The sequence below is a fragment of the Felis catus genome, chromosome A1 (genome assembly GCF_018350175.1).
Source record: "Felis catus isolate Fca126 chromosome A1, F.catus_Fca126_mat1.0, whole genome shotgun sequence".
In the NCBI taxonomy this organism is placed as follows: domain Eukaryota; kingdom Metazoa; phylum Chordata; class Mammalia; order Carnivora; family Felidae; genus Felis; species Felis catus.
The window spans coordinates 29,413,436-29,437,774 of NC_058368.1; the positions used below are offsets into that span (position 1 = coordinate 29,413,436).

A 24,339-nucleotide genomic window follows, 5' to 3' on the forward strand; every position below is an offset into this window, starting at 1 on the left:
TTATTTTGTGAATTTATTTACATAACTTATTTTGTGAATCCCTTGACTGAATTTTTAAAAAAAAAAATTTTTTTTTCAACGTTTATTTTATTTTTGGGACAGAGAGAGACAGAGCATGAACGGGGGAGGGGCAGAGAGAGAGGGAGACACAGAATCGGAAACAGGCTCCAGGCTCCGAGCCATCAGCCCAAAGCCTGACGCGGGGCTCGAACTCACAGACCGCGAGATCGTGACCTGGCTGAAGTCGGACGCTTAACCGACTGCGCCACCCAGGCGCCCCTTGACTGAATTTTAAATATACTTATTTATACTGCTTTTGTGTTTCCTACTTTTCTTAGTCCTACTTATGGTTTATCCATGCAGAGTCCCCTTTAACATTTCTTGTAGGGCTATTTAGTGGTTATGAATTCCTTTTTCTTGTGTTTGTCCGGCAAACTCTGTATCTCTGGGATGCATATTTTAAATTGTACCTTGAGGGTTCCATATGTTTTCAGGATACTAAATTTGCCTTTTTGCAAGATGCTATTTACAAATCAACTGAGGCAAACAAACAACTGAAGCCATCAGAACAAAAGCCATCAAAATGGCTTCTGAGGCCGTTTTCTCCCTCTCTCCCTCTGCACCCCCATCTTGTGCTCAGGACCCACCTCTGGCAACACTTTTGTCTGTTCTTTCTGCTGAACTTGCCTTTTAATCTCTCTGCTTCATCCTCTCCTGAACCTATTAAAACCTGCTTCTTTAAAGTTAAGTTTTCCAAGGAACTAAATAAACTTCAAGTTCCCTGTTCCCTAGACTAAGGCTGAATTGTGAGCTATAGTTAAAAAGTTCCCTAAAGTGACTGAGGACCCCAATAAGTTTGCTGAAGAATTCAACAGTTATTCAAATTTACTACTTTGGTTTCTCAGATTTATACTAATTATTCCATGTGCTTGTTGGTGAGAACCAGACCAAACACTGGATGGAACCAGCCAGAGGAGAATATCCTGAAGGGTATTTAGAAAAATATCTAACTTGTGGTAAGATGCTAAAAAACTTGTTGGAAATCACCAAGCAATTACAGTCGCTCTTCCTAAGCCTGTTGACTGAAACAAAACTCAGATTAGCACACAAAAGCTTGATGAACTTGTTCATGACTATTACAATTGACTCCACACTGTCTTTAAAGAAAATTTTGATCTTTCTTTAGATGTTAAATCCACTCAGGTAGCATTTAACTTTATGTTTATTAATATTCTAAAGTGGGAATTTCTCCTTTAATTAAAAGGACCAGGAGAGGGGCCAACATGGTGGAGAAGTAGGGGGATCCAAAGTTCCCTTGTCTCTCAAACAAAGCAGTGTTGAAGCCAAAGGACTTTGAACTCCAAGAGTCTGGGAGGCAAAGAGGGTTGCTTCCAGGGACCCACTGGGACAACCTGACGGGCCACAGGTACATGATGGTGAACGGGGAGAGATAAAAAGAATGTAGGGGAGGGATCCCCTTCTGTGGAGAGACAAGGGGAAGAGAAAGAAAGCCTGGGGAAGCATAGGACTGTATCTTGACAACAGAAAAACCTCAGACCAGGGCGGAGAAAGATCCAATCTCTGAGGGGCTTTCTCCGGACTCGGGCCAGCTGCCCAGATCATGCACCTGGGGAGGGGGAGAGCCAGCTCCGGGGTGCAGTCCGCAGTAGGAAAAAGCGATCCCCTGCCTGGAGTGCTGTGGGACAGGACAAACCCTGCCTGCTTCCATCAGCCAGAGACCAATGTATTGGGCAGCACGGAGCGGTGCTTCTCCAGTACAGAGTGAGAGTTTGAATCCCAGCCAAGTGCCAGGGCATGGGAGTTGGCAGAGCAAGACAAACTTCTTTGTGTGGCCAGCGGCACAGTGAGTATGGCTAGAACAGAGTGGTTTGGGACATCTGGTCCATGGAGGAGAGACTGGGGTGTCGCTATTTTTCTCCTCACCACCACCACCAAGGTGGAGCCTCAGGGATCGGACCCTGGGGCCCACAGTGGAGGCGTGACCTGCCTACACCAAACCATGCCCCTCAGTGCCTGATAATGCCTATCTACTGGACTGGTATAGACCCAGATAGCCCCTCCTCCAGACCTGTGCTGCTGCACTGCCTGGTTTAATTCTCCGACAATTCTTATTATATAGATACATTCTTCCTTCTATTTCTCCTTCTTCTCTCTTCCCTCCTCTAGTCTGGTTACTCTGGTTGTTGAGTTGTTTAAGCAGACATATTTAATCCACTGTCTTCATACATGCTCTACACCTCCTTTATTTTCCTTTCTCTCTCTCTCGAATAAGCCATATTGTCTGTCTGTCTGGACAACTTTATCTTTTCTTTTTCCCCCACCTCCTTCTTTATTTTCCTCTCTCTCTCTCTTGGTTAAGCCATACAGTTTCTCTGCCTGGTCAATTTTTATTTTTTCTTTTGCCCCGCCCCTGTCATTTCTCTCTTTGTATGTACTCTTTCATCAGCACTGCCTCCATGCTGTTCTTTACTTGTATTTGGTGTTTCTGGTTTGTTTTTTTTTTGTTAGTGTCTTTACATGTTTTCTGTCTGCTTTTTGTTTGTGTTCCTTTCCAGGGCTACTTCAAGGAACAAATCAGAGCACACCTGGTGGAGGGTCCAAAACAACACTACGAGTAGGGAGGTAAAGTAACCAAAGTCACAACAACAGAGAAAGTCACACTCTCTAAAAAACACCTCCTGAAGGGCCAGGCCCTGGAAAGTATATGACCGCTCTTTAATATAGTAATGCTCGTAGGTGCAGGGCACATAACAAGCTTTTAAAACACATAAGGGACAGAAAACTAGCCAAAATGATGAAATAGAAGAATTCTCCTCAAAAGAAATTCCAGGAAGAAATGACAACCAAAGAATTGCTCAAAACAGATATAAACAACATACCTTAACAAGAATTTAGACAAGAGGTGGTCACAAGGAGGACTGAAGAGGCAGAGGAGAGAATAGGTGAAATAGAAGATAAAATAATGGAAAAAGATGAAGCTGAGAAAAAAATAGATAAAAAAATTCTGGATCACAAGGGGAGAATTAGAGAAGTAAGTGATTCAATGAAACGGAACAATATCCATATCATAGGAGTTCCAGAAGAAGAGAGAGAGAAAGGGGCCAAAGGTATACTTGAACAAATATAGCTGAGAACTTCCCCAATCTGGGGAAAGAGAAAGACATTGAAATCCAGGAGGCACAGAGAACTCCCTTTAGACATAACCTGAATCGATCTTCTGCATGACATATCATAGTGAAACTGGAAAAATACAAAGATAAAGAGAGAATTCTGAAAGCAGCCATGGATAAGCGGGCCTCAACAAACAAGGGTAGACACATAAGGGTAGTAGCAGACCTATCTACTGAAACTTGGCAGGCCAGAAAGGAGTAGCAGGAAATTTTCTATGTGATGAACAGGAAAAATATGCAGCTAAGAATCCTTTATCCAGCAAGCATGTCATTCAAAATAGAAGAGATCAAAGTTTTCCCAAACAAAAACTGAAGGAATTCATCACCACTAAACCAGCCCTACAAGAGATCCTAAGGGGGACTCTGTGAGTGAAATGTTGCTAGGACCACAAAGGACCAGAGACATCACCACAAGCATGAAACCTACGAATAACACAATGACTCTAAACCCATATCTTTCAATAGTAACACTGAATGTAAATGGACTAAATGCTCTAATCAAATGACACAAGGTATCAGAATGGATAAAAAAAAACAAGACCCATCTATTTGCTTTCTACAAAAGACCCATTTTAGACTTGAGAACCCCTTCAGATTCAAAGGGGATGCAGAACATTTTATCATGCTACTGAAGTCAAAGCTGGAGTAGTCATACTTACATCAGACAAACTAGTTTTAAACTAAAGGCTGTAACAAGAGATGAAGGAGGGCATTATATAATAGTTACGGGGTCTATCCATCAAGAGGAGCTAACCATTATAAATGTCTATGCACTGAATTTGGGAGAACCCAAATATATAAAACAATCACAAACATAAGCAATCTTATTGGTAAGAATGTGGTAATTGCAGAGGACTTTAATACTCCACTTACAACACATCATCTAGACACACCATCTAGACAGAAAATCAGTAAACAAAGGCCCTGAATGATACATTGGACCAGATGGACTTGACAGACATGTTTAGAACTCTGCATCCCAAAGCAACAGAAGATACTTTCTTCTGGAGTGCACATGGAACATTCTCCAAGAAAGATCAGAAACTGGGACACAAAACAGCCCTCAATAAATATAAAAGAATTGAGATCATACCATGCACACTTTCAGATCACAATGCTATGAAACTTGAAATCAACCACAGGAAAAAGTCTGGAAAACCTCTAAAAGCATGGAGGTTAAAGAACATCCTACTAAAGAATGAATGGGTCAACCAGGCCATTAGAGAAGAAATTAAAAAATATATGGAAACAAATGAAAATGAAAACACAACAGTTCAAAACCTTTGGGATTTGACAGTCCTAAGAGGACAGCAAAAACAGCAGAGACAGTCGTAAGAGGAAAATACATTGCAATCCAGGCCTAACTCAAGACACAAGAAAAATCCCATATACAAAATCTAACAGCACAGCTAAAGGAACTAGAAGCAGAACAGTAAAGACACCCTAAACCCAGAAGAAGAAGAGAAATAATAAAGATCAGAGCAGAAATAAACAATAGAGAATAAAAAAAAAAAAAACCCAAAACAAAACAGTAGAGCAGATCAACAAAAGCAAGAGTTGGTTTTTTGAAAAAATAAACAAAATTGATAAATCTCTAGCCAGGCTTCTCAAAAAGAAGAGAGAGAGGACCCAAATAGATAAAATCATGAATGAAAATGGAATTATTACAACCAATCCCTTAGAAATACAAGCAATTATCAGGGAATATGGAAAATTATATGCCAACAAACTGGACAACCTGGAAGAAATGGATAAATTCTTAAACACCCATACACTTTCCAAACTCAAATGGGAAGAAATAGAAAATTTGAACAGACCCATAACTAGTGAAGAAATTCAATCAGTTATCAAAAATCTCCCAACAAATAAGAGTCCCCAGGCTTCCCTGGGGAACTCTACCAGACATTTAAATTTTTTTTTTTTCTTTTCAATGTTTTTTATTTATTTTTGGGACAGAGAGAGACAGAGCATGAACGGGGGAGGAGCAGAGAGAGAGGGAGACACAGAATCGGAAACAGGCTCCAGGCTCCGAGCCATCAGCCCAGAGCCTGATGCGGGGCTCGAACTCACGGACCGCAAGATCGTGACCTGGCTGAAGTCGGATGCTTAACCGACTGCGCCACCCAGGCGCCCCTCTACCAGACATTTAAAGCAGAGATAATACCTATCCTTCTCAAGCTGTTCCAAAAAATAGAAAGGGAAGGAAAACTTCCGGACTCATTTTATGAAGCCAGCATTACCTTGATTCCCAAACCAGACAGAGATCCCACAAAAAAGGAGTACAGGCCAATATCCCTGATGAACATGGATGCAGAAATTCTCAAGATAATAGAAAATCGAATTCAATAGCATATAAAAAAAATTATTTACCATGATCAAGTGGGATTCATTCCTGGGCTGCAGGGCTGGTTCAATATTTGCAAATCAATCAATGTGATACATCACATTAATAAAAGAAAAGAACCATACGATCCTGTTAATAGATGCAGAAAAAGTATTTGACAAAATACAAGATCCTTTCTTAATGAAAACCCTCGAGAAAGCTGAGGAACATACTTAAACATCATAAAAGCCATTTATGAAAAGCCCACAGCTAATATCCTCAATGGGGAAAAACTGAGAGCTTTCCCCCCCGAGATCAGGAACACGACAGGGATGTGTACTCTCACCACTGTTGTTTAACATAGTGTTGGAAGTCCTACCATCAGCAATCAGACAACAAAATGAAATCACAGGCATCCAAATTGGCAAAGAAGAAGTCAAACTTTCACTTTTTGCAGACGACATGAGACTCTACATGGAGAACCCAACAGACTCCACCAAAAGTCTGCTGGAACTAATACATGAATTCAGCAATGTCACAAGGTACAAAATTAATATACAGAAATCGGTTGCATTTTTATACACCAATAATGAAGCAACAGAAAGAGAAATAAAGAAATTGATCCCATTCACAATTACACCAAGAATCATAAAATACCTAGGAATAAACCTAACCAAAGATGTAAAAGATCTATATCCTGAAAACTATAGAAAGCTTATGAAGGAAACTGAAGAAGATACAAAGAAATGGAAAAGCATTCCATGCTCATGGATTGGAAAAATAAATACTCTTAAAATGTCAATACCACCCAAAGTAATCTATATATTCAATGCAATCCCAATCAAAATTGCTCCAGCGTTCTTCTCAAAGCTAGAACAAGCAATCCTAAAATCTGTATGGAACCACAAAAGACCCTGAATAGCCAAATACTGAAGAAGAAAACCAAAGCAGGAGGCATCACAATCCCAGACTTTAGTCTCTACTACAAAGCTATAAGCATCAAGACAGTATGATACTGGTTGGCACAAAAACAGACACATAGACCAATGGAATAGAATAAAGACCCCAGAATTGGACCCACAAAATGTATGGCCAACTAATCTTTGGCAAAGCAGGAAAGAGTATCCAATGGAAAAAAGACAGTCTCTTTAACAAATGGTCCTGGGAGAACTGGACAGCAACATGATAAGAATGAAACTAGACCACTTTCTTACACCATACACAAAAATAAACTCAAAATGGATGAAACACATAAATGTGAGACAGGAAACCATCAAAATCCTAGAGGAGAAAGCAGGCAACAACCTCTCTGATCTCAGCTGCAGCAATTTCTTACTCGACATTATCTCCAAAGACAAGGGAATTAAAAGCAAAAATGAACTGCTGGGACCCCATCAAGATAAAAAACTTCTCCACTGCAAAGAAAACAATCAACAAAACTAAAAGGCAACCGATGGAATGGGAAAAGATATTTGCAAATGACATATCGGATAAACGGCTAGTACCCAGAATCTATAAAGAACTCACCAAACTCCACACCTGAAAATAAATAATCCAGCGAAGAAATGGGCAGAAGACATGAACAGACACTTTTTTAAAGAAGACATCCAGATGGCCAATTGACACATGAAAAGATGCTCAACGTCACTCTTCAACAGGGAAATACAAATCAAAGCCACACTGAGATACCACCTCACCCTAGTCAGAGTGGCTAAAATGAACAAATCAGGAAACTATAGATGCTGGTGAGGATGTGGAGAAATGGGAACCCTCTTGCACTGTTGGTGGGAATGCAAATTGGTGCAGCTGCTCTGGGAAACAGTGTGGAGGTTCCTCAGAAAATTAAAAATAGACCTACCCTATGACCCAGCAATAGCACTGCTAGGAATTTACCCAAGGGATACAGGAGTGCTAATGCATAGGCACACATGTAACCCAATGTTTATAGCAGCACTTTCAACAATAGCCAAATTATGGAAAGAACCTAAATGTCCATCAACTGATGAATGGATAAAAGAAGATGTGGCTTATATATACAATGGAATACTACTTGGCAATGAGAAAGAATGAAATCCTGCCATCTGCCGCAACATGGATGAAACAGGAAGGTATTATGCTGAGTGAAGTAAGTCAGTCAGAGAAGGACACACATGTTTTCACTCAAGTAGATCTTGAGAAACTTAACAGAAGTCCATGGGGGAAGGAAAGGGGGAAAAATAGTTACAGACAGAGAGGGAGGGAGCCAGACCACAAGAGACTCTTAAATACTGAGAACAAACAGAGGTGGATGGGGTGGTGGGGGAGAGGGGAAAATGGGTGATGAGCATTGAGGAGGGCAACTTGTTGGGATGAGCACTGGGTATTGTATGTTAAGACAATTTGACAATAAATTATATTAAAAAAAAAAAAAAAAAAAAAAAGGACTAGGTTGAAATGGTAAATTGCCCACCCCAGATTTAGTTAACACGGCAAACCTGCTCACTTGCATCCTAGGTGAGTCACCTACAAGAAAGACTGCTAAAATGATCAATTTTCAACTCTGGCAAATGAAGGCCCCTAAACACACACACACACACACACACACACACACACACACACACACACGCATGCACGCACGCACGCACCAAACAAACCTAGTGTCTGCTATTATACTGCAAAGAGCCAGGGCAGTTTTAAAAAAAAAAAAAAGGTTGTTATAAACTTAAGCTCTCTGGGCACCTTCAGCCCTCTAGTCTGAATTCCTCTAATGAATTCCTAATTCCCAATGATGGGGCTCTGAGGAACTACAGGGACTCTTCCCTCTTAATCAGCTTTGGGGAACCTGTCTCCAGATTGGGAAAAAATCTCTCTCTTCATATTGACAGCAGAGCTATACTCTCTGTCATCCACCCCACTGCTACAAGGCAGCCCCTGCCTTGGAGTAGTAAAACAGTTCAAATAGAGGGGGTCTCTAATAAACGTCATCAGGTTCCTATCTCTGAATCTATTCCCTTTTGTCTAGGTTTTTTCCCCCTTAGTTATTACACCCCTATTCATTTATTGGGCCTAGATTTCTTAGATGAGTATATTATGTCAGAACTTCTTTATCCCAAGAGAGAGAAATAATTTTAGAATTTGACAGTATTAATCAAAATAGCCAGAGGATCTAGATGACCTTTGACATCTTTTACTCCTATTGAATCAGCTACCAACCTCTTTATGGGCAAAATCCCCAAGTGATATTGGCAGAATCTACAGTGAACCTCCCATCAAGATTCACATAGTGTTCTCAAAACCTCATCTTATAATTAATCAATACCAGATAAGTAAAGAAGCCCTTTCAGGATTCAAACTTGTAATACTAGATTACGAGGCCCAGGGCCTCACTATCCCTCTTCCCTATTCCCTGTAGTAAGTACTTTACCAAAGGCTAAGGATGGAGGTTCTTCCAAAATCTCTGAACAATAAATAACACTGCTATCCCTTGGCACCCTGTTATTGGTAACCCCCATATGCTACTAGCAACCATTTTTACTGAAAGAAAACTTTTCATTGTAATCGACTTAAAAAGCACATTTTTAGTATTAAAGTTGATGGGGATAGCCTGTATCTTTTTGCTTTCATCTGGAAAGAATGGAAATACACCTGGACAGTAATTCTCCAGGGTACTTCTTTTTCACAACCTTAAAAGCTGATTTGGATATCAAGTTTTCTGCAGGTCTGTTTTATAAAATGTAGATGATATGCCTCTCTGGCCTTAAAGGGACATAAAATCTCCAAAGAAAAATTGCAGTTTGCTCAAACTCAGGTTAGACACTTAGGGCAACTGATCTCAAAATAAGGACTACATTTGGATCCAGGTGGACTTCAAGGCATCCTGAATTTCCCCCAATCTAAAACTAAGCAGTAATTACAAGGCTTTCTTGCACTGGCTGGCTACTGTCAAAACTGAATTCCTAACTTCTCTATAATGGCTCAACCTTTACACGCTTTATTAAAAAGTGACAAACATAACCCTGTTATTTGGAAAGATGACATGGCCTTTGAGAACTTAAAGCCTAATAAAGCCCCTTGCTCTTGGACATCCTAATTATCAACTTCCCCTTTTTCCTTCATATATGAGAGGGAAGGGAAGGCCCTTGGAGTACTCACCCCAAAACATGAGGACCATCATGGACCCACCCACATGCTATTAAAGCCAACTAGACCCTGTGGCACAGAGATATCCCCCCCTTGCCTCAGAGCCATTTCTGCCACTGCTTTTTTAGTTAAGGCCACTCATGAAATAGGGGATTCTCTTCATGTGTCCTCGTGCCCGTGCAGCAGAAGCCCTCCTGAATTCTCTTCACATTCTTGCTCACCTCATACGAAATCCTTCTAACTGCTCCTGATATAACTCTTTCTCATTGCAATAACCTTAACCCTCTTATTCTCCCCTCCTTCATGGATGAAACCCCTCATGACTACTTAATGCTGACAGCTCACCTTTTGATTCCCTGTGACCATTTACAGGAAATTCCTTAAACCAATGCAGATTTTTCATGGTTTACTGATGGTTCTTATTTAAAGGATAAAAATGGTAAATCTTGTGCTTGGTATATTACTGCATACTCCTTTTGAAGTCATTGAGGTGGCACCTTTAACCTTTGACTACTTCAACCCAAGAAGCTGAGGTACACATCCTTACTTGAGCTTGTACCTTAATCAATGGTAAAACTATAAACGTTTAAGCTGACAGTTGGTATACCTTTGGGTATGACTTTGGAATATTATAGAAACAAGGTGTCCTTACTTCCAATGAAACTAAAAATGACTTATGTCCAAAATTTATCAGATGTTGTACTTTTGTCAATAACTCTAGTTATTATTAAGGTTCCTAGGCATTCTAGACTTAACTCTCTCATAGGCCAAAGGAAACCACCTCGTTGATACCTCTGCCAAAAATGCTGCACTCAAGGAGACCAATAGCCAAACCTCTATCAAGTCCACAGGGATATTATCCCAAATGATAATCTGGAAAAACTGACAAGTGATATCTAACAATTGGCCCCAGGCAAGCAGGAACACTATTTGAAATGTAATAATCATTGGCTTGATAAAAAGACAACTTTGGTTTGGACTAAATAACAATCTAGTCTTACCAGTAGTTCTAAGATTCCTAATACTTAGCTCTGTATATGCTTTAAACCTGTGGTTTACTGATAAAATAATAGCATTCCTCAACCAATACTGGTGAGGAAAGTTAATAAGGCAGCAAAAAGTGCCTAAATCACTTGTCCCACTTTTCCAAAGTACATTCCAGGGAAACCTGTTTGTAAAAATGGATTTCATACAACTTGTCCCTCTCATGGGTAAATGTTTTAGTCATGGTTTGCATGTTTTCTCACTGAATCAAAGCTTTCCTTTGTAGACAAGCCAATAATGCTTCTGTGGCTAAAATTCTGAGATTATCTCTACCTGGGAACCCCTCTCAAATTTCACAGTGAGTGGGGAATCCTTTTTACTGGCCAGGTGCTTTAACAAATCTATGCTGTTTGGCCAGTTTTAGAACACTTTCATTGTGCATACCATCCTTAATGCTCAGAGTTACTCACATACAGTAACAGCACTAATGAGACTCAACTGGTACAATTTGTAGAGACCCTCCAAAAACCCTGACCAAAACCTCTCACTCTCTGGGACAGTCACAGGATTTCCAATACACTTGGCTCTTGCCTCCTCTGACGCACAGTTAATAAAAGAACATAGGGGCGCCTGGGTGGCTCAGTCATTTAAGCATCCAACTCTTGATTTTGGCTCAGGTCATGATCTCACAGTTGTGAGCTCGGGGCTGAGCACGGAGCTTGCTTGCGATCCCTCTCTCCCTCTCTCTCTGCCCTTCCCCTGCTCACACGTGCTCTCTCAAAATAAATAGACATTAAAAAAGAAAGAAAATATATTTCAACACTGTAAAGACCTAATTGCTTCTATCAAAAATAACCATGTTTTGGTACATGTTTTTCACAGTGCACTTTGGAGGAGACAAAGACCTTAAGTATCACATCTTGCAAACTGAGGATTTTGTCTGCTGGAAAATGCACCTCCACATACTCTTCTACCTTGCTAGAAAGGCTCTTATCGGGAACTACAATCCTTATGCCTCCAAACTGCAGGGAATAGACTTTTGGTTCATGTAAAGAAAGCACCTGGGGCACCTAGGTGGCTCAGTCAGTTAAGACTCTGACTTTGGCTCAGGTCATGATCTCATGGGTCATGAATTTGAGTCCCGCATCAGGCTCTGTGCTGACACCTGGGAGCCTGGAGCCTGCTTCCGATTCTGTGTCTGCCTTTCTCTCTGCCCCTCCCCCGGTTGTGTTCTGTCTCTCTTTCTCAAACATAAACAAACATTAAAAAGGGAGGAAGGGAGGGAGGGAGGGAGGAAGGAAGGAAGGAACCAAACCCTGACTGGATCTGTACATCACCTGGTGACCTGAAGGTACAGATTTGCTGAAACTGAAGCAGATGACATCTGATGACATAGTTTTCCCTATGTCTGGACCAGGCTGAATACCTTTTTCTCACTTTCTTCTCTCTCATGGAAAGACAAGGTACTCATCTGCATTTCTCAAGCCCTTGCAAAAAACCCCCTTCTTCTGATTATGGCTTTTAGGAAAAAGCCTTATCATGATCCTAGGACAAATTAATTTTTTACTTGCTTTTTTAAAGGGTCAGAAGTTTCAGAATTCACAGTTTTATTTCATCTAAACCATTAACTGACGTTAGAGTCTTATCCAAAATAATGGGTCTCTAATTTTGCAAACTTACTGACTGTATTATTAATAACACATTTGGTTCTAGATACTTCTTCTGAGATAACATTTTAAAAAAGTCGAAATTTCAAGTTTTGCTATTTTGCAAAAAGCTCACCAGCTTTTGCTTCATGATTATACCTCCACTGTATCTTCCAAAATGCATTTGGTTAATTCTTTCAGTGTGCAGTATCTACTATTGTGTTTTCATGGTTGCTTTAAGTGGGGACTTCTGGAAAGGAGGCATACACAAGCCCAGGTTTGCCTTCACAGGGAGAACAATTCTCCCCTAAGTTGGAATAAGTGCCAAAAAATATTTCACCTGGCTACTTTCAGACCAAGAGTCCTGGTTTGGAATCTGGTTTGGAACCATGATATGATTTGGAATTGTTCTGTTTTGTGTAAATTATTTTAAGTTTTATATATTTTTTGCCTATTGAACTAAAAAAAAAGTGTACCCAATAAAGTGATGTTGGCCCAACACTTTAAGATGACCTCCAACACTTAGAACCTGAAGAAGACTGGGACTTTAAGTGGGAGTACCTCAGAGTTTCTTCCTCTTAACTTTCCTAGTTAATCAAATGTGGCTTTAAGTAGTTTCCAACTGTTATACACTTTCTTTCTGATATTACACATGACAACCTGGAAAGGTTCTTCCAGACTCTGAGGGATAAACACACTGAATATGGAAAACCTGACTTGATCAGTGATACTTTTTTGTTTTTAAAGTAGGCCTCATACCCAGTGTGGAGCCCAACATGGGGCTTGAACTCATGACTCTGAGATCAAGACCTGAGCTGAGATCAAGAATCTGGTTGCTTAACTGAATGAGACAACCAAGCACACTTATCAGTGATACTTTCAAAGAAACTTGATCAAAAGGGAGAAATGTGGAGGGCTGGCTGGGAAGATGGTGGGGTAGGAAGACCTTCAGCTTGCCTTGTCCCATGGATACAACCAGATAATAACGTCAGTGTAAATAACCAGGCGATCCAAAAATGGGCAGAACAAATTCCACAACTAAAGGCAGAGAGGAGGCCACACTGAAGAAAGCAGAAAAGGCAAAGATGTGGTCTGAGAGTAGAATGGACTGTGGCCATCTGTGGTGGGGAGAAAGTCAGTAGGTGTGGAGAAGGGCAAAAACTAGACATTTATGCCAGGAGGCCATAAATGCGGAGGATGAATCCTCATAACGTTTGTCTTTTAAAGTGAGAGGGATTGAATTTTGTGAGTTCTAACAACCAGTGAGGCTTAAAGCCTAGAATTTTAAAGATAAGAGGGCTCAGTTCTGGGAGAACCCCGAGGGCATTAGGAAGCTGAGTTTGTGCCCTTAAAGAGACAGCACAGCAAACAACAGGCAGATAGAGCGTAGAACCAGTAGTTTGAAAAACACCGGGAACAGACAAGAGAGAAAGTGATTTGCTCATTTCACAGCATGGCCCTGAGACTCAGGGCTTGCAAGGAAACTCCAGGAGCAAAGAAGCTGGCAGGCACCATTTCCCTCCCCTGTCCACTAGCATAAACAATGGCCACCTGAGGGAACCAGTGATGCTGGCAGTCATTACCTACTTTGCTTATACCAAGCCCCGCTGCACCTACCTCTACACTTTGTGGATCTGCCCTTCCCAGTCACATTTGCCTTAATACCAGAGCTACAGCCCCTCTCCCTGAGAAGTCTGGTGCAAATCGTGCCAACTCCACATCTCCAGACCCACAGGTTTTGCGAAACCTCAGTTCCTGTGGGGGACAGGTCTCATTTTGCAAGCAGACCACTGTACGCTTTAAAAGGCTGGGAACCAAATGCTGCCCACAACAGGCAAAGACAGACTCGGCAAACAACTGGACTGAGGGCAAAAGAGGTCAAGACTCACAGAGAACACACATAAAGGAAACACTCTCTGAAGTGCTAGGCCCTGGGGAACAGAAGACACTGCACTACAGGGCACTACAGGACCTCTTCTTCATAAGACTATTATTGTTAAGAAGAAGAGAAGCAGCTGACCTTCCCAACACACGGAAACAACACAGAAAGACAGAATGAGGAAGCAGAGAAACATCTCTCACATTAAAGAATAGAACCAAACCACAGCAAGAGAGCTAAGTCAAATGGACAGTAGTAATATGCCTGATAGAGAATTTAAAATAATGATCACAGGGGACATCTGAGTGTCTCAGTCAGCTAAGTGTCTGACTCTTGATTTCGGCTCAAGTCATGATCTCATAGTTTGTGAGTTTGAGCCCCACATATGGCTCTGCACTGACAGCATGGAGCCTGCTTCGGATTCTCTCTCTGCCCCTCCTGAGCTCATGTGTGCACCCCCTCTCTTTCAAAATAAATAAATAAACGTTAAAAAAAATAATGATTGGGTTGGCCTGGGCGGTTCAGTCGGTTAAGCGTCTGACTCTTGCCTTCAGCTCAGGTCATGATCTCACGGTTTCATGACTTCGAGCCCCACGTTGGTCTCTGCACTGACAGTGTGGAGCCTGCTTGGAATTCTCTCTCTCTACCCCTTCGCCACTCATGCAGTCTCTGTCTCTCTCAAAATACACTTAAAAAAAATCATCAGATGGGGCGCATGGGTGGCTCAGTCGGTTAAGCGTCCGACTTTGGCTCAGGTCATGATCTTGCAGTTCATGGGTTTGAGGCCCGCATCAGGCTCTGTGCTGACAGCTCAGAGCCTGAAGCCTACTTCGGATTCTGTGTCTCCCTCTCTCTCTCTGCCCCTCCCCTGCTTATACTGTCTCTTTCAAAAATGAATCAATGTTTAAAAAAAATCATAAAGATACTCAATGGACTTGAGAAGAGTGGAGAACATCAATGAGACCCTCAACACAGAGATAAAGAACCAGAGGTCAAGGGTACAAATGTAATTAAAAATACACCTGAAGGAATAAATAGCAGGCTAGATGAAGCAGAGTAACAAATTAATGACCTGGAAAATAGAGTAATGGAAAGTAACTAAACTGAGCAAAGGAGAGGAAAGAGAATTATGCAAATTAAGAACAGTCTTAGTGGACTCAGTGACTCCATCAAATGTAATAACATTTATATTATAGGGATCTCAGAAGAAGACAGAGAAAAGGGGGTAGAAAATTTATTTGAAGAATAATGGCTGAAAAGTTGCCTCATCTGGGGAAGGAAACAGATATCCAGATCCAAGAGGCACAGAGATCTCCCCAAAAATTGAATCCAATAAGGTTCACAGCAAGATACATAATAATTGAAATGGCAAAGAGTAGCAATAAAGAAAAAAAAATTAAAAGCAGCAAGAGAAAAGAAAACAGTTACATAAAAGAGAAAACCCATAAGGCGATCAGTGGATTTTTAGCAGACACTTTCCAGGTCAGAAGGGAGTGATATGAAATATTCAGTGCTGCAAGGGCAATATCTGCAGCCAAGAATATTCTAATCAGTAAGGCTATCATTTGGAATAGAGGCAGGGACATAGCTTTTCTTTTCTTTTTTTCAAGTTTATTTCTTTATTTTGAGAGAAAGAGTGTGAGTAAGGGGGGGAAGGGCAGAGAGAGACGGAGAGAGAAAGATAATCCTAATCAGGCTCTGTATCAGCGGCATAGAGCCCAACACGGGGCTTGAACTCACAAACCGTGAGATGATGACCTGAGCCAAAACCAAGAATCAGACACTTTGACTGAGCCACTCAGGCGCCCCCAGAGTTTTTCAGACAAACAAAAACTAAAAAAGTTCATGGCCACTAAACCAACCCCTTAAGAAGTATTAAAGGAGCCTCTCTGGGAATTAAAGACCATAAATCATAGTATGAAAAGTAAGAAACACAAAAGCAGTAAAATATTTCTGTAAAAAAAAAAATCAAAGGAATCATAAAATAAAAAGATGTAAAATATAACACCATATACTTAAATGGGGTAGAGGAATAAAGAAGGGGTTCAAATTTAAGTGACCATCAAGTTAATACAGAATATATGCAGAAGATATAAACCTAATGATAACCACAACTCAAAAACCAGTAATAGATATGCAAAGAATAAAGAGAAAGAAATCCAAATGTATTTCTAAGAAAGCAAACAAACCATGACAGGACAAGAAAGGATCAGAGAATAATCTACAGAAATAACCAGAAAACAAGTAAAAAATGGCAATAAATACATACTGATGTATTTGAACGTAACGGACTAAATGCCTCAATTAAAAGACACTGGTGACAGAGTGGATAAAAAACCAAGACCCATTTATATGCTGCTTATAAGAGACTCACTTTAGACCTAAAGACACCTCAAGAATGAAAGTGAGGGATGGAGAAACATCTATCATGTAAATGGATGTCAAAAGAAAGCCAAGGTAGCAATACTTATATCAGGCATAACAGACTTTAAAACAAAGACTGTAACAAGAGACAAAGAACACTATATAATAATAAAGGGGAAAATCCAATAACAGCTGTAAATATTTATGCACCCAAAATAGAAGCACCAAAATGCATAAAATAGTTAATAGCAAACAAAAAGGAAGTAATTGAAGGTAATAGATTAATAGATCGATGTCATACCAGGTTATCTTTCCTGAACACAATGGTATGAAACGAGAAATCAACCACAAGAAAAAATCTGGAAATAGGGCAAATATATGGAGGTCAAATATCATGCTACTAAACAATGAATGGGTCAAACAAGAAACCAAAGAGGAAATAATAAATTACATGGACATAAATGAAAATGAGAACATAATCACCCCAAATCTTTGGGATGAAATGAGCTGTCCTATGAGGGAAGATTACAGCAAAACAGGCCTATGTGAAGAAGCAAGAGAAGTCTCAAACAACTTAATCTTATGCCTATACCTAAAGAACTAGAAAAAGAACAAACAAAACCCCCAAACAGCAAAGAAAGTAAATAACAAAGCTCAGAACAGACATAAATAATATGGAAACTAAAAAAATAACAGGTGAATGAAACCAGGAACTGGTTCTTTGAAAGAGATCAAGGAAATTGATAAATCTCTAGCCAGACTCAAAAGAAAAGAGAGGACCTAAATAAACAAAATCAATAATAGGAGAAATAACCAACACCACAGAAATACAAACAATTGTAATAATACTATGAAAACCTACATACTAACAAATCAACTTAGAAGAAATGGATAATTCACAGAAACATATAAGCTATTAAAATTAAATGAAGAAAAATAAAAAAAAACTGAGCAGACCAGTTACAAGCTATGAAATTGAATCAGTAATCAGAAAACTTCCAAAAAACAAAAAGTCTAGAACCAGATGGCTTCATGGGTGAATTCTACCAACTGTATAAAAAAGAGTTAATACCTATTCTTTTCAAACTACTTCAAAAAATACAAGAAGGAAAACTTTCAAATTCATTCACTGTAATACCAGAACCAATAAAGACACCACAAAAAAAGAGAACTACAGACCAGTATCTCTCATGAACATACATGCAAAAATTTTCTGCAAAGTATTAGCAAACTGAATCCAACAACATATTAACAATCATACACCACAATCAAGTGGGATTTATTCTCGGAATGAAAAAGTGGTTTAATATTTGTAAAACAATCAACGTGATATGTCACTTCAAAAGATAAAGGATAAAAAACATATGACTAAGTACAACATCCATGTATGTATACAAAATCCTTTGCAATACAGGTGTAGAGGGAATATAACTCAATTTAACAAAAGCCTTATATGAAAAACCCTTAGCCAACATCATACTCAACAAAAAACTGAGAGCTTTTCCCCTAAGGTCAACAACATGACAAGGATGTCATGTCACAACTTTTATTCAGCACAGTACTGAAAGTCCTAGCCAAAGCAATTAGACAACAAAGAAATAAAAGGCATCCAAATTGGGAAGGAAGAAGTAAAACTGTCATTATGTGGAGACAATATACTATACATACAAAACTAGCCTAAAGACTGATAAATTAACTCAGTAAAGTTGCAGGATATAAATCACTGTATAGAATCTGCTGCATTCCAATACACTAATAATGAAGTAGCAGAAAGTGAAATTAAGACAACAATCCCAGTTATAATTATACCCCAAACAATAAAATATCTGCTTAACTGAAGAGGTGAAATACCTATACTCTGAAAACTATGAAACACTGAAGAAAGAAATTCGTGACAATGCAAAATGGAAAGACATTCTATGTTCATGGGTTGGAGGAACAAATACTGTTGTCTTTAGTGAGAATATGTCTTTATCACTTAAAGCAATCTACAGATTTAATGCAATCCCTATCAAAATACCAATAGCATTTTTCACAGAACTAGAACGAACAATCTTAAAATTTGTATGGAACCACAAAAGACCTTAAATAGCCAAAGCAGTCTTGAAAAAGAAAAACAAAACTGGAGGTATCACAATTCCTGATTTCAAGTTACATTATGAAGTGGTAGTAATTAAAACAGTAATGGTACTGGTATAAAAACAGACACAGATCAAAAGAATAGAATAGAAAAGCCAGAAATAAACCCACAATTATATGGTCAATTAATCTTCGACAAAGGAGGAATGAATATACAATGGAAAAAAGTCTCTTCAATAAATGGTGTTGGAAGAACTGGATAGCTACATGCAAAAGAATGAAACTGGACCACTTTCTTACACCATACACAGAAATAAATTCAAAATGGATTAAACACCTAAATGTGAGACATGAAACCATAAAAATCCTTGAAGAGAGCATAGGCAGTACGGTCTCTGACATCAGCCATAGGAACATTTTTCTAGATATATCTCCTAAAAGAAGGAAGGGAAACAAAAGCAAAAATAAACTACTGGGACTACATCAAAATAAAATGTTTCTGCACAGTGAAGGAAACAATCAACACAACAGGAAGACAACCTACCAAATGGGAGAAGATATTTGCAAATGATATATCCAATAAACGGTAGGTATATCCAAAATATATAAAGAACTGATACAACTCAACACCCAAAAAAAGAAATAATCCAATTAAAAAATGGGCATTACGACATCTCTCTGAAGACATCCAGATGGCCACTGGACATACGAAAGGATGCTCAACATCACTGATCAACAGGGAAATGCAAATTAAAGCCACAAAGAGACATCACCTCACATCTGTCAGAATGTCTAAAATTAGAAATATAAGAAAAAACAAGTGTTGGCAAGGATGTGGAGAAAAGGAACCCTTGTGCACTGCTGGTGGGAATGCAAACTGGCACAGCCACTATGGGAAAACAGTATGGAGATTCCTCAAAAAAAAAAACAGAACTACCCTAGGATCCAGTAATCCCTTAAATCCATTCTCCCTTTATTCCCTAGTATTAGGGTATTAGCTGGACACATGGCTTCTCAAGACTATATTTTGGAGCCTTTCCTGCAGTTAGGTATGCCCAGCCATGTAAACTAAGTTCAATTCATGGGTCTTCGGAGTCTTGGCCTTACAACACTGGATGTGTCTTCCACCACTCTTTTTCCTTTCTCAGGGGAGAAACATGGATATGGTGGTGACCCAGTTTTGACAATCCAACAGACAACATCTTGGAGAATGGCAGAACAACAAGATGGAAAGAACCTGCATCACTGAATGATTTTATGGAATACAGATACTTACCTGCTCTGAATCACCTTTGATCTCTGCATATTACAGAAAAAAATATACTTCTGTCTTATTTGAGTCAAAAAAAAAAAAAAGTGGGGAGAAGGATATGACAATTAATAAAAGGACACTTCATTTAGAATGGAGTCAGGAGGCCAGCAGGGGGAACTTTCACACCCTTCCACTCCCCAGGGAGTGGTACCCTACAGGAAGAGAACAAGGATACCACTTTAGTATCCCAGTAGGAGGAAGGCTTTCTTTCTCTATCCCCACCCCTGCAACAACAGTCCAGCCAATGAGAGACCATCACAACCCAGTCAATGAAAAGCCACTATACTTCCAAGTTCCCACTTTATTCTAATGGATTTTTTTTTTTGTTGTTGTTTGTTTATAACAGACTTCCCAGTATCTTTCTTCTACAAAAGAGCATTTCTCTCTTTTGTTCTGTGGACTTGCCTATGGTTTTGCCATAGTTTGCTAGTCCTGGAATGCAATTCTCTGCTATTCCCGAATAAACCCATTTTTGTTGGTAAAATAACTGGCAGTTTTATTTTTAAGGTTAACAAAAACAAATACTCTCCTGGAAAACCACCAAATCAAAAACTGAGCAAAAATACAATACTAAACTATTCCATAAACCATGAAATTACGGAACCTTCATTCAAAGTTTATGCAATATATGGGCATAACTATATTCAGAGATCGAACAACTTTAACTGTTTTGGTTAAGAAACAAAAACATCCCTTTCTCATGCCCTGTCAACAGTCTAAGTGTTTATCTGAAGAAAGAACAAAAATAAAGAAACTTAAGAAAAGTCAGGGTAACAAAATTAGAAAAATAAAAGTAAAAATGGATAAACAGAAAATCCATTAACAACTAGAAGCATAATAAAATAGACAATTAAAAACAAGAGCTGATTCATTAAGTAAAAATGTATCCTTTAGTGGAGACCTAAGCTTCTGCTCCCCCATAAAATGATCAACAAATAGAGAGCTATATGTAAACAAAAACAGCTCTGGGAGAACTCTGGAGTCCTCTTAAGATATTTTAGCAGCACAAAAAAAACCTTGAGAATTGCAAAAGAGAAGGTTCTTTCTCTTCATGTTGCCTGTATCATTTCATTTGCCAAGGTGACATTGATCAGAGTCAAGAGGAAACTTCCCAGCTAGAAAGTTCCTTTCACCAGGGTATCAAGAGAGGAGTGAGTGACCACCTTATCTAGCCTTTTGGGGTACTGCAGGAAGTACTTCAGTTTCACTTCAGACTCGCAAAGCTGAGATGTACTGAGATGGATAGGAACAAGGAAAAAAGGCAGGGTCTACCAAGAACAGTCATGCAGCAGGAGTGACTGTGGTTCACGGTGACCTGCTTTACAAACTCAGCAGCTTTTGCCACTGAAGAACGAACCAATGGCTCCTACTTCTAACTAAATAGCACAACTACTCCAGACTTTCACCAGGTATTTCACCCAAGAGGTATTAGCTTTCCCTGATGCCAACTGCCTGAGTCCCTCCACCCCTGCCTCTGCCAGAGCCTGGAACCACACTAACTGCCAGCTCAGGCCTCTGTGCAAGTGCAAGATGCCAGTGTAGACATCTGTGGCTGACCCCCCCACTGCTATTTGTACACTTAGGGCTAGCTGTGCATTTAAATGTTGCCACCCTGGGGCGCCTGGGTGTCTAAGTTAAGCATCTGACTCTTGATTTTGGTTCAGGTCATGATCTCACAGTTTGTGAGTTCGAGCCCCGAATTGGGCTCTGTACTGACAGCATGAAGCCTGCTTAGGATTCTGTGTCTCCTCTCCCTCCCCTTCCCTGCATGCTCTCTCTCTCTCAAAAATAATTTAAAAAATTTAAAAAAAAAATGGGGCCACCCTAACACCCATTACCAGTCTCTACTGAAATGTGCACACCAGGGACAGGTGAAGGCACTACAGCACAGGAGATCATGCTAACAGCTAGGTCCCCTGAAGCTGCTTCTGGATCTGAATCAAGCCTTATCTTCTGTCACTGGCCTGCTTGATCATGCTCATCTGTAGCCAGTTCCTCTAGCTGCACACCTGTATACCCTAGCCCAACCCCTGACACCAGCTTCCACTGCAGTGTATATGTATATGTATAATGTATGCATCATTAGAATCTCAGAAGGAAAAGGGAGGGAGAAAGGATTACAAAGCTTATTTAAAGCAATAATGGCTGGAGGACTTAGGGGAATATGGCAGAGTAGGATGATTCTTAGCTTACCTTGTCCCATACAACTAGATAACATCCACATCAGTGTAAACAACCCAGAAAATGACCCAAAGCCTGGCAGAACAGACTCTCCACAGTTAAATGTAGAGAAGAGGCCACATCAAACAGAGTAGGAAGGATGGAGAGACACGGTCAGACTGGCAAGACTACGGAAGGGAGGGATGCTGTGGGCGTGGAGAAGGTAGAGAGACACTCACTCCAGGCATAGGGAACCTGCCCTGGGAAGATGAATCCCTGTAACATTTGGCTTTTGAAAACCAGGGGGGCCTAATTTCACAAGTTCTTACAATCAGTGGGCTTAACATCTGAACTTTAAAAATCAGCAAGCCTGGCTGTGGGAGAGCTGGAGGTCAACAGGAAAACTGAGCCCCCACCTTTAAAGAGACAGCACAACAAATAGCCCTGCACCGAGAAAAAGCACAGAAGCAGCAGATGGAAAAATGTGTGGCATATATAGGAAAGAGCCTTATTTACTAGTTTTAGAGCATGTGCTAGAGGACTAGGGATCTTTTGGTGGGGCAGGGATCTTTAGGAGACTTTTCTAGGAACAAAGAAGGTGGCAGGTACCATTTCCCTCCCTTACACCCCCAGCCTAGCCACATGGATACTGTGGGAATCAGTGTGGTGCTGATACTTTCCTCCTTCTACGACCTGCCCCCTGACCCAGCAGGGCTCCTCCTGTAGCGGATCAGTATAAATTTTGCTGGCACTGAGCCCCACCACTGCTCTCTCCTGAGGACTGGTCCCCTCCAGCCCTGTGGTAATAGTTTCCTAAAGTGGCTCCAGGTCTCCTACCACAACAGACCTACAAAACCTTGTTAACACTGCGCCCCTGCCCCTGTATTCTCTCAAAGACCGAGCCCCCTCCAATATGCCCTTGGCTTAAGTACATCCAAAGTAGTGCCTCAAGCCTGACAGTAAGCAAGCAGCTCTTGACAGGGACCAGCCCTTGACTCCTCACCTGCCCTGAGGATAAGATAACCAGACACACCAGCCCTACGGCAGCCCTAGCAGCAGGCTGTGGGCAGACACTAGGTCTGACTGCAGGCCCCGCCCATCAACGAAAGCTTCTCAGATGACAACATAGGGAAAGTACCCTGCATTTTGCTGCTACCCAACCTCTGGTAAATGTCTGGTCTGACTCAACTCAGGCCCAAGGCAGCCCCAGACTGGCTCACTTATGACACATGAATGAAACCCTGCCCCCAACAGGCAAACAGAGCCACTGCAGGTGACTGTTCTGAAGGCAAACTGCTCAGCCACAGCAGTAGGGTGCACACAACACACATAAGAGACACCCTTGAAGTGTCAGTTTCTGGTGAACAGGAGGCCACTGCACTGCAGGGTACTACAGAACCTTTTCTTAAGGCCACTACTTTCAAGAGCAGGAGATGTAGCTGACTGTCCTAACATACAGAAATAGACAGAGAGAGTTAGAGAAAATGAGTAGACAGACAAATATGTCCCAAATGAAAGTAGAGGACAAAATAACAAGAGAGCTAAAAAAAATGGATAATATGCCTCACAGAGAACTTAAACGTAATTGTCATAAAGATACTGGACTTGAGAAAAGAGTGGAGGACCTCAGTGAGACCCTTGAAAAAAAGACTGAAATCATAAAAAAGAACCAATGGGAAATGAAGAACTCAATAAATAAAATTAAAAAAACACTAAAGGGAATAAATAGTAGAGGAAGCAGAAGAATAGATCAGTGACCTGGAAGACGTAACAGAAAGCAATCAAGCTGAACAGGAGAGACAGGGGGGAAAAATGTAAATAGACTTAAGGAACTTGGTGACACTATCCAGTATAACATTCACATTATAGGGTTTCCTGAAGACGAGGAGAGAGAAAGGGGGGCAGAAAATTTATTTGAAGAAATAATAGCTGAAAACTTCCCTGAATTTGGGGAAGGAAACAGAAATCCATATCCAAGAGGCACAAAGAGCCCCCAACAAAATCAACCCGAGGAGGTCCACACCCAGACACACAGTAATTAAAACAGCAAAAAGTAGTGATAGAGAATTTTAAAGGTAGCAAGAGAAAACAGTTACATACAAGGGAGACAAAATAAGGCTTTCAGCAAATTTTTCAGTAGAAACTTTGCAGGATGGGATGGAGTGGCACAATATATTCAAAATGCTGAAAGAAAAACACCCTGCAATCAATATTCTATTCAGAAATGCTATCATTCAGAATAGGAGAGATAAAGCATTTCCCAAAGTTAAGGAATTCACCAC

The 24,339-nt window shown here is 40.3% G+C and overlaps 1 protein-coding gene across 4 annotated transcripts in view; it reads right to left on the reverse strand.

The window, feature by feature from the left end:
* The window catches only part of WBP4 (WW domain binding protein 4), a 76,999-nt gene that overhangs the window by 20,896 nt on the left and 31,764 nt on the right, over nt 1–24,339 (reverse strand). The window lies entirely within an intron of this gene.